The following is an 8,563-nucleotide window of genomic DNA, read 5'->3' as shown; positions in this document are numbered from 1 at the left end:
GTCATGGTGTTTACTTATGCCTATAGAAAGAAAACCGAGACTGTGAGTGTGTGTGTGTGTGTGTGTTTGAAGCTGGAGTTACAGGAGGTGCTAAGTTGCCACAAACTCAGGTCCTCTGAAAGAGCATCATGTATTTATAGAAGTTTAACCATCTCTCCAGCCCCTTTACTTCCTTCTTAGCCAAAAGTGGAATTTGAAGTGTCTGTTGTGTTTATGTTGAGCACTATCTTTCTTATTGTCTATTTTTATTACACAACAGCCAGCAAACATGGCCTGTCTGATTTTTCTGAATGAATTTCCGTAAGTGCCTGTGTGAAGGCAATGCTCATATTTGGAAAAGAAGTCACATTTTGCAACGCTTCCACTTAATTTGAGTTGCATCATGGGGCAGCGTATCACAAGACAACTCTGTCTTCCCTCTTTCCCCACATCCCCTAAGTCCTGCACCCCATAGGGAACCATCTTCAACTCTTTTAACCGTGTCTTGTGAGAATTTACTTCCATATTTCCAGACAATATACTGGGCTGCTGCTCCTTGTTTGTGCTTTCAATATCAATCTCATCCACGATTTCCTGATGTAGAACTCAGGGACCGTTCTTGTCCCACTGTGCTTCCTTGCTTCCCACTTTCCCATCAAATACTCTCGTATAACCTTGTCACAATTTGATTGTCACCATTTATCCGGGAGACATTTGTCTGATTACACTTCCTTTCTTGAACAATCTTCTTCCCTTGCAGAGATAATCAAGGTTTCATTTTTGTCATTTTCTTAGTTGAATGTGTCTATTGTTAGCTTTTCCTAATACTGAAAAAGAAACACTGAAAAGCGACTTAACATTGTTTCCCATACAGTAAAATGCACGGAGCACTTGATGACTTTTTTCCTTCAACACAATGTCCCTCCTCAACACTAATTTGGATGGCTCATCTCTAGGGCTCTTGCTCAGCTGTGCTCCTGGGACATCTTATACTGGCCTTTTGCACCTAATCCCTTTTATTACAAATCTTGTTTCCTATTTTGGCTTTATAGTCTTGATTGGCTAAAGTGTGTTTTCCAGGGGCATTGTAGGGAAGGGTGTATGGGAAGTCTAACAGATACCATTGATGCCTGCTTCCCAGTTATGCAGCATACCTGAGTTCATCTGCACCTGCTGGCTGGTTCACATTTTACTAAGAATTAAACTATGGCAGGGAACCTTGGCCACCTATAAACAGTCACTCTGAAGTTAAAGTCCTATACAGGCTTTGAAGCTCCCTTCTCTCCGCAGCTGCCTTCCAGGAGACGAGGTTTCATATTGTACCAGGCTACCCTAGAACTCACTGTGTAAACCAGGCTGTCCTCAAAGGCATAATAACCATCCTGCTTTAGCCTCTCAAGTCTGGTGAGTGCCACCACGTCTGGTTGCTTTGGAGTTTTGTTGTTGTTGTATTTCCTTTGTTTGTTTTCTATCTCCTATATTTGAATACTTAGTCTTGAATGATATTCTTATTTCTAATTTTTTAAAGAGCCAGGGTCTTGCTATTTTGCCCAGAACAGTATAGTAGCTACAGTAGAGTGGGTATGGTCCCATGACCAGTACTCTGTATAGACAGACACTGAAGCCTCTGACAAGGGTCTCAGGGGGTCCCCCTGTCACTACCTTCCAGGTATCAGGAACTATGTATATGCATTAACAAACCTGTATATTTTAGGCAAGGACTCACTCTGTAGCTCAGGCTGGCCTTGAACATTTGGGTAATCCTCCTGCTTTAACTTTCTGAGTGCTGGGATTATAGGCAAAGGCCATTATGCCCAGAATATATAATCTTGATTATTGTAGTTATATAGTTCTAAAATTATTTATATGTATTCCTTCTACCATCTTTGTGTGTAAATGGTAGTTTATTTATTCTAGTCCCTTTGCCTTTCCATATACATTTTAGGATAATATTGTATACACATAAAAAATGTTGATAGTATTCTGACAGGAACTGTGTTAAAGATGTTTATTAGTTTCAGAAGAAATGACTTTATGTGTGTGGGCACACGCAGGTGCACACTCATGCACATGTGCCATATGGATGTTAGAGAACATCCTCAGGTATTGGTCCTCACCTTGCATCTAGTTTGAGACAAGGTCTCATGTTGTTTATTGCTGTGGTACTTCCAGCTAGCAGGCCACCAACCTTTCAGCAATTCCTACCTCCAGTAGGGGTGCCCTGGGATTAGAGATGTTTGTGCTACGGTGACTATCCTTTATGTAGGTTCTGGGAATCTGAACTCTAGACTCTTGCAGAAAATGGTTTACCCACTTAGCCATCACCCCAGCCCCAGAAATGATTTCTATGTTGTGTTTTTTCAACCCTAATATGATATAATATTTAGATAAAATATTTTGTCAGCAATAAGAAAAGTAGTGAACACACTGTAGTAGTCAATAAAATTATAAGCTCTATCTTTAAAGATGAAAACTTCAAAGCTAGGTGTGATGATAGACTTGTATCTTCAGCACTTAGGAGGTATGGGCAGGTTGTTCTCAGCTATATAGGAAGCTTGGGTTACACAGGCCTTTAAAAAGTTTTAATGAGCTGGGTGACGGTGGCGCACGCCTTTAATCCCAGCACTCGGGAAACAGAGGCAGGCGAATCTCTGTGAGTTCAAGGCCAGACTGGTCTACAAGAGCTAGTTCCAGGACAGCTAGGACTGTTACACAGGGAAACCCTGTCTCGAAAAACAAAAACAAAAAAATTTAATGCAAATTTCATCACTAATACAAAAGGATTCACTGAAAGAGATTTCCAACTTCCTTTTAATCAACATGGAGAACGTTGTTCTTTTCAAGAATATGATTTGGAGCTGAGCGGTGGTGGTGCAAGCCTTTAACTCCAGCATTTGTAAGGCAGAAGCAGACAGATTTCTTTGAGTTCAAGGCCAACCTGGTCTACAAGAGCTAGTTCCATGACAGCTAGGGCCGTTACACAGAAAAACCCCATTTTGAAAAGCCAAAATATATGTGTGTGTGTGTGTGTGTGTGTGTGTGTGTGTGTAATATGATACGTATATATATATGACAGATAGATAGATTTTGATAATGTGTTAAAGACTTTTATATAATTTATTGACCTTGTTTTCTTAGGTAAAAATCTGGCCTGGAGGTATAGTTTAGTGGTAGAGCATGTGTTTAGCATGCACAAGGCTTACCAGGCAGTGGTGATGCACACCTTTAATCCCAGCAGTAGGGAGGCAACGACAGGCAGATCTCTGGGAGTTCGAGGTCAGCCTGGACTACAGAGTGAGTTCCAGGACAGGTTCTAAAGCTAAGAGAAACCCTGCCTCAAAAAAAAAACAACATGCACATAGATCTTGATTCAACCTCCCACCACCACAGATAGTTTTGCCCAAGCCCCCTTCTGCTTCCAGCTGTGTTTTTTTTCTCTCTCTCCTATTGCCTCTTTGGAAGAGGTGGCTGCTGCCTTTCCTCTCCTCCCTTCTCTCTCTCTCTCTCTCTCTCTCTCTCTCTCTCTCTCTCTCTCTCTCTCTCTCTCTCCCCTTCCCTCATCCTCCCCTTTCCTTCCATAACCCACTAAATAAACTATACCCACTTTCTCTGCATGGCATCTATCCATCTTGGGTCACCTGCAACAGCTCCTTGTGGGACCCGCTGGCCCTTGGGAAACTGCGCCAGTTTATCTAAACCATTACAGAAAGAGCCTTGTGTAAATATTTGTAATTGTTTGCCAAATTGCTTTGCTAATATCTATCTGTCTTTTGAACTAAAACTTTACTGAGAAGGTTTAATGGAACTCCTTCAAGAAATGGCACTAAGTGTAATGGTCTGTCCTGTCCCTTTAAGAGACAAGCCCCACCTACTCCCCCCAAGAAGATCTTCCTTCTGCTTCCAGCCTGAGCTCTTTCCTTTCTAGCTCTCTCCCTAGGCAGCTTCTGCCTCTCTCCCTTCTCCCCACTTCTTCCCTTCCTCCACCCTGCCTGCCTCTGTTTCTCTCTCTCTCTCTGTTCTTCTCCCTTCTCCCCTTACCCCCTTTCCTTTAACCCCTCCAAAACCCACTAAATAAATGCCCACTTTCTCTGTATGGCATGCCTATCCATGTCTCTGTCTCTCATGCTCCATGTGGCTCCCTGACTGGGACCAGCTGCCTTCATGCTTGCTGCCCACTGCTGCCACTTGGGGACCTGCAGCATTTTGTTATTACCATAACACTAAGTAAATTATCTTTCAAGAACATTTTATTAGTTTATGTGTGTTTGTCTGCATCTATATCTGTACACTATGCAGTGTCCATGGAGGTCAGGAGAGGACCTCAGATCCCCTGGAACTAGAGGGACAGATATTTGTGAGCCTCCACTTAGGTGCTGGAAATCAAACCAAGGTCCCCTGGAACAGTAGTCAATGATCTCAACTGCAGAGCCATCTCTCTCCAATCCCATGAAAATTACCTTAAAGAACATAATTTTATTTGGTCATCTTTTTTTTCAGAATTTGTTGGCTGGACAATAATGCTGTAGCTTGTGTCCCTGTATTTGCGTGCAGAATAAATACCTTTCTCTAACAACCAGTTTCGGGCTGACCTGGAGTTCAGGGTCAAACTTTTGCCTTAGCCCCCAAAGTACTGGGATTACAGGTGTGTGTTATGAAATTCTGTAAAATTTCTCTGTCAAATCAGAAGCCTATGGCAGATGCTTTCATTTCCTCGGCCATGTATGTTGGAGGTCAGAAGTTCTATTGCTTGTCGTGGTAGTCAGGGGCAAAGCCTCTACCTAGTTGTTTCCAGTTCTATTATTATTATGCTCATATATTACATCTGGATCTCAGTTTCCCTCTGTCCTTTCCACCCAGTCCCTTCCCCCTGTTTCTAGGTTCTTATTGCCATCAAGGAAAGAACTCAGAGACATGACAAAGTAAGGGACTGGAATTACATCTTATTACAGAGTGAAAACATAAACTCAAGAGGTGCTTATGTGTTTCTCAAAGACTCTCATTGCTGGGGCTTTGGATATCTTGTTTTATGTATAATTTTTAATGGAAGGAAGGCCTTTCTCATGAGCTAAGGTCTGTACGGGGATATTGGATACTCAAGGAGTCAGTCGGTTGGAACTTTTCTGAGAATAGCATTTAGTCCCCTCTTCTGTTCTTATGTGAGGTTTTCAGATTGGCGTGGTGTCCAGTGCAATGATGGGAACATGAGACTTTGCAAGGTTGAGACGCCATCACAGTGCAGCGACAACACATTGTGGTTGTCTTGGTAAGCCCTGTTGGTTCCGCCCAGTTGGGATGGTCTCACGTGACGCCTGCTGCAAGGCAGCCCTGCGATTGCATCAATCTCTAGCAACCAGTTTCAGGCTGTCCTGGAGTTCAGGGTCATACTCTTGCCTTAGCCTCCAAAGTGCTGGGATTACAGGTGTGTGTAAATCCCACCAATTGAGTGTAAGACCACGGGCACAGTTTAAAGTCAAGTTTGAAATAAGTTATAACTACAGACTGGCCAGGAGGATGGGCTCTGGCCAGGTCTAGACCCAAGTTGCTAGGAACTGGCCCCAAGCCATGATTTGCAGCTGCTTAAGAAGGAAAATCCATAATTCATTGCATTTCTCATCAAGTCCAATTGGGCAAGCAAGCATCCTGACATACTTCCAGCTTACATCCAATCAGGGTAAGCATACATCCTGACGTACCTCCAGCTTACATCCAATCAGGGCAAGCATGCATCCTGACGTACCTCCAGCTTACATCCGATCAGGGCAAGCATGCATCCTGACGTACCTCCAGCTTACATCCAATCAGGGCAAGCATGCATCTTGACGTACCTCCAGTTTATACCCAATCAGGGCAAGCATGCATCCTGACATACCTCCAGCTTACATCCAATCAGGGCAAGCATGCATCCTGACATAGCTCCAGCTTACATCCAATCAGGGCAAGCATACATACTGATATTTTTCCTGCCTGTGAACCTCTTGCTCACATGTGACCGATCAAGCACATCCAGCGCAGATGGGTCAAACAAACTTGTTTAGAGGAGTGGAAAACACGTGGCTTGTTAGCACACATAAACAACAGCTTCCAGCCTTTCAGGAACTGACAGTCTCTGGGCAAGGGGCTTTCAGATCAGAGGCATTTTTGTTTCATGGCTCTCTAAGGCACAGTAATTAAAACTTAAAATGTAACTTTGGCTCTCACATGTGAGCCACCACATCCGGCGCCCGCTTGTACTCCACATCTTCTAGTCTATTTCATTACTGCTCGATATTTTGTTTCAACAGTTATCTCGATTAATACGTTAACTGAGCCAATCAGTAGTGACTGAGAATTAACGGCTGGATTCTATGCTGACAATCTTAAAAGCAAAGCTACAAAGAACGGAAAGACAAACGTTCGTGTCGAGCCCCAGCCAGAGCCTGCCTGTCTCTGTGACGTACCAGGCAGAATAACCAGTCAAGGAGCTGCTTTGCTGAACAGATCTGCAGTCATCGGTCATCGTGAAGAGACTGCGGCAGTTCATGCTGATTGTCAGCCTGGTGGGAGCTAGAGTCACCTAGGAGACAAGCCTCTGCGCACGCCCAGGAAGGACTGTCTAGTTAGTTTAAATTAGACAGGAAGATCCACCTGATGTGGACAGCATCATCATGGTCTGAGGTCCAGAACTGTAACAAAATAGGGAAATCTAGTTGATCAAGGACTGTCATCTTTCTCTGCTTCCCGACTGCAGATGCAACGTGAACCGTTGTCTCAAGCTCCTGTTCCCCACCACTTCCCTGCTGTGATAGACTAGAAACTCTGGTTCCGCAAACTCTGATTCCTAATAAACCTTTTATCTAACCCACAGGACAAGCAACTGATCTAGAGACTAAGACAAAACAACACATATTTGGAGGGGCAGGAGAGCAAGCAGTCCCCACTGGGAAGGACGGCTTCCCCAGGCTGAGGCACGTCTCTCTACCTGCCCAAGTTTGTGACGAGGTCAAGGCACACCTGCTGGCAGACAGGGCCCTCATATCAGTGGCCTCGTGGCTGCCAAGGTCATCCCTTCACCTTTCAAGTATGCAGATATCGTCACCACCACCACTCACAAGACTCTTCGAGGGGCCAGGTCACGGCTCATCTTTTACCAGAAGGGAGTGCGGACTGTAGACCCCAAGACTGGCCAAGAGATCCCTTACACTTTTGAGGACCGAATCAACTTTGCTGAGTTCCCATCCTTATGGGGGGGGCACAACTATGCTATTGCTGCAGTAGCTGTGGCCCTCAAGCAGGCCCACACCCCGGGAGTACTCCTTATAGGTGCTGAGGAACGCTAAGGCCATGGCTGATGGTGTCTGGTGGCACTGACACCCATCTGGTGCTGGTGGGCCTGCGACCCAAGGGCCTGGATGGAGCTCCAGCTGAGCAAATGTTGGAGCTTGTGTCCTTCACTGCCAACAAGAACACCTGTCCTGGAGACTGGCGTGCCATTCCCCCCGGGGGCCTGAGGCTCCGCGCCCCAGCATTGACTTCTCGGCAGATCCGCCGCAAGGATGACTTCTGTAGGGTCGTTGATTTCATGGATGAAGGAGTCGACATTGGCTTGGAGGTGAAGCAAGAGCTTCTTCAGGAATAAGTCTGCGGGCCTGTTGGAAACACCAGGCCTACTGCTGCTGTAGAGTCAGGGTGTAAGGACAGAGAGCCCAGAACAAGGTGTTGGACCATAGAGGCCCTAAAAGCAAAGAGCAGTACTGGTTCAGAGGAAGGATCAGCAGCTAGAGAGGCAGCCATTCAGATGGATGAGAAGCCAGAGGGATGACAATTCAAGTGGTCTGTGCCGACAGCCGGACCACGCTGAGCAGAAACTCCAGGGACAGTCAGGAGTTCTCTCGCCATCCGTCCTTTGACATACACACGAGGTATGTGCCAATGGCACTGCAGAGTTCAGTGCCTTCTCTTTCATGGGCCCCAGACGAAGGAGTTAAGTACCCTTTCCTCAGTTTGACGTGTCTAATACGTTCTTGGGCCTGGCTCTCTTGATATGATCTTCATATACCCACGTTCCTACAGTTCCAGTTTATTTTTGATAAATTTATAGGGTATCACTTTTTCTATTTTTAGGGCTTATCAGTTTGTGCCCCGTGGGTGGTGTTGGAATGATGGTGTCATTTATATGCCCCTCCCCCAAGGTATAGTGTTTGTTTATAAGATAGTCTCTCAGAGCAAGGCTTAGCCTGTGAAAGTGTTGTTTTACACCGTATGCGGTAATGCAGGGCATTAACAAACCCTCCCTAATCATTGGAGTTTTCCTGTACTGCTGCTGGCATTGTACAGGCTTCAGCCTCCGGGAGGGCTAGTTCAATGTGTCAGCATGCCTGGGCTAAGGGAGGCCCAGCGTGCAGGAAGGACAATATTTCTGGCTGTGTCTGTGAAGGAGTCCATGGAAGAAATTAACATTAATAACATTCAGTCAGTAGTTTGAGGAAAGAGGATCTGCTCTCATCCCCTGTGGGTGGTCCACACCCATTCCATTCAGGACCTGAAAAGAGCAGGAGGCAGAGGAAGGGGCACCTGGTTTCTCTGTTTGAGCTGAGCTATCTTTTCC

The 8,563-nt window shown here is 45.3% G+C and overlaps 1 pseudogene; it reads left to right on the top strand.

The window, feature by feature from the left end:
* The first annotated feature begins 5,700 nt into the window (after positions 1-5,700).
* LOC142858160 (serine hydroxymethyltransferase, mitochondrial pseudogene) lies at positions 5,701-7,594 on the top strand (annotated as a pseudogene).
* Positions 7,595-8,563: the final 969 nt, after the last annotated feature.

The sequence above is a fragment of the Microtus pennsylvanicus genome, chromosome 10, assembly GCF_037038515.1.
Source record: "Microtus pennsylvanicus isolate mMicPen1 chromosome 10, mMicPen1.hap1, whole genome shotgun sequence".
NCBI classification, from domain to species: domain Eukaryota; kingdom Metazoa; phylum Chordata; class Mammalia; order Rodentia; family Cricetidae; genus Microtus; species Microtus pennsylvanicus.
The sequence above is the reverse complement of the archived record's forward strand: the minus strand, read 5'-3'. Positions and strand labels throughout refer to the sequence as shown.